Below are 3,015 nucleotides of genomic sequence, written 5' to 3' on the forward strand. Positions count from 1 at the left end.
GCCCCTTAAGAAATATTACAGTGCTGATTTACTGGCTCTCTTCTACGGAGCTGGCCCCAAGGCCAGGGCGGGGGGGGTGGGGGGGTGGGGGGGGTGGGGTGGGGGTGGGGTGGAGGCGGTGCGCTAAAATGCCTGTTCCCTGTTTCCAAAGGTCTCTTTGCAGCAGCAAATTTATCAATCTTTTCATCTGACAATTCTTTGAAATATATCATTGTCATCCAGAGTTGTTTGATAGATTATCTGCAGGCACACAGCCTTTTCCAAGGTCAAGTTGAAGATTCTTGTTTGCTGTTTAACTGGGTTGTTTAAAAACTCAGAACAATGCCTGCCTGTTAATTTTTTCACTTGTTCTCATACGGCATTTGAAAGCAAGTTTTCCTATTGACCCCGTCTCTGGACACTTCGTCCTCTTAAGCTTCTAAATTCAGCAAACAGGGCTTGACAGTTTAACAAATATTGGTGAAATCCACAGGAGAAAAAGAGATTAAGCCATCTTTCACATCTCTTCAAAGTGTGTACTAATTTTTCTCTGCACGTTTTGGGCTCTTTATAGCCACACGAATCTCATGAAACTCTCTGCCTTTATTTCAGAGGAAAGCTGCAAACCCACTACCCTAAAGCAGGATTGCAAACAAATTGTGGCAACTCTCTCTTTGCGAGTGTACAACCTGTTGCTCTAAGAACATTTTAAAATCCAGTCAGCCCCTAAATTGTCATGTTTTATGCACATACCTTTTTAATGGAAGTCTGGCTTCACAGTTTTCTCTATATCTTCGATGATTGATATTTTTTTATTCAGCCAACTTTTATTTACCTTGCAAAAATGTTCTGGACCAATGTGATAAATTACAGATATGCAAATTTCTTTGAATGGTGTTGTAAGTGTGTCTAGCTGGAGCTGAATGACTCCTTGCAAGTCAGTCTGTGCCTGCTCAGGACCCCAGGGAGCTGATCAAAGCACCCATTCTCTTTCATCCCCGGTATTCTCCTCCAAACTATTTCGATACAATATGTTTCCATGATGAACTTAATGTGCTAGGGACAGAGAACTAATTATAACCTAGCTAGTTCTGCCGACCTCTTTGTTCCGCGGCAGAAAGTCAAAGAAAAAAGGAAAAGCGTTGCCAGTTGCCAGCTTTCTGAAATGCTAAAGCATGCGTCATTTTTCACCAGGTCTCGTCTTGATATACTCAAAAGACAAACTATGAAACCGGCCTCAGCCCTTTCTGGCATTAATTACACTGCTGTCCAGCCGATCTGTTTTTCCTATTATATGCATTTCTCAGCAGGGATTTTTTTTTTTTTTGCAAGACTAATGCAGCTGCGAGTTAAACTATGAATGCATTTTTTTATCACTATGGAAAAAATAAGTGAAAAGGCTGCAAAGCACACAGCAAAACTTTTGAAAGGTTTCTGGTAGATAACAGATTTGGGGCGGGACTTGGGAGTTTTTGCAAAGTCTTTAAACCTGAAATTGACTGAGGGCCTTTAGGCGTTTCCAATGCGCCCTCGGTGCTCTCTGGAGACACTTATTGTACCGTGTGAAATGCTGCTTTGGTAGCCAGATAAATCTCAAAGGTGAAACCTTTCAAGGCTTCTGTTAAAATCCTGAAATGAAAGTGTGTCTTGTGCCCACATAAGGCTGCTTCCGAGGAATTTCAGGCCAGGAGAGTGGCATAGAGAATATAAATTCTATTTCATTTCCTCTGTTTCATGTAGGGTTGATTGGTTGGTGGAAATGGCTGGCAGCCAGTTCTGGGAAAGATTCCAGACCTGACTCCGATTAACCCTCTCTGGTGAAACTCTGCTGGAAACCAACTCACCAGCAATTGCCATTAATCTACTTACTAATTAAGCCAATTCATTTCTAAAGGAGAAAAATTCCTTTCTTTAGCCAAACTGATGGGAGGAAATTTGAAAGAAGCGCCAAACTGTGTAACTGTAATTCAGCCAAAGACTGCTAAAACAAGGTGTTGATATATAGCAGCAGATTTAAAACAAGTTTCTAGGGCAACACTGCTTTGGAGACGGTGGCATATAGTGCATAGTAGATGAAGCTCGAATAATGCTCCCCGGCGCTATGCCACCCCATGTACTTGCGATGAAAGTAACAGTTCTCTCTTCCAATTAAATCCTGTTCCTTTTACGCACAAATAAATCGCCTCTTTTGTTTTCTTTCACACTAGAGTGTATCAGCTTTATGTGACAGCGACCACAACCATATTTCTTGAAACTTAATAAATAGCTTTAGAGATTTAGAATCCAGAAAACTGGGCTACTGACTGACAGGGCCTAGCTTTTAGTTAGGGGAGCAGAAAGGACCAATTGAATGTTACGCGTGGAAGAAAAAAAGCAAACGGTACTTTTCAGTAAACGGTACCTGGAATTCTGTAAAGACTATAATACATGGATTTTGGTCTTGATACTTGGTGGGAAGCAAAACTCCAAAGAGTTTCCCCACTTACAAAGAATCATTTATGGCTTTTTAAGGCATTGTCTGGAGCCCTGTGCCGATAAAAGTGGATTTCCCCAGAGGAACTTCAAAACCACGTTTAAATCTTTATGGTTCACCTTCTTGGGGATTAGTTGACAGGTGAAGAGGCAGAAAATAGGTTTGACTTTGCTGATGTTATAGAGAGACTGGATTAGAGAGAGAGTCAAACAAGTTTAGTGCCTCAAACTTTTGAGGTGAAGTTCCTTTCTTTCTACCCGTAGGCGCAGGGCACACCACTGAGCCAAGGAAGCTCCCAAATTGATTTGCTGGCCCCTTGGGGTTTGTGAGGTGAGCACTAGAGAGCAGTTTTCTTAAAGGCTTGACAAGATGTGTGCAGAGGGCGCACGCGGTGTTCTTTTGAAGTGCCGTAGCTCTAGTGTACATCATCTGAAGGGACTGAACAGTTATTTTAGAAACGCCTTGGAAAAAGGTATCCCTTGCCGGAGAGGCGGGCTTTACACCAGGATGGAGAGGACCCTCTTTCTGTGGCGTCTCTCTGTGCAGCCCAGATTTCTGCCCCG

This window comes from Loxodonta africana, chromosome 4, assembly GCF_030014295.1.
Source record: "Loxodonta africana isolate mLoxAfr1 chromosome 4, mLoxAfr1.hap2, whole genome shotgun sequence".
NCBI classification, from domain to species: Eukaryota; Metazoa; Chordata; class Mammalia; order Proboscidea; family Elephantidae; genus Loxodonta; species Loxodonta africana.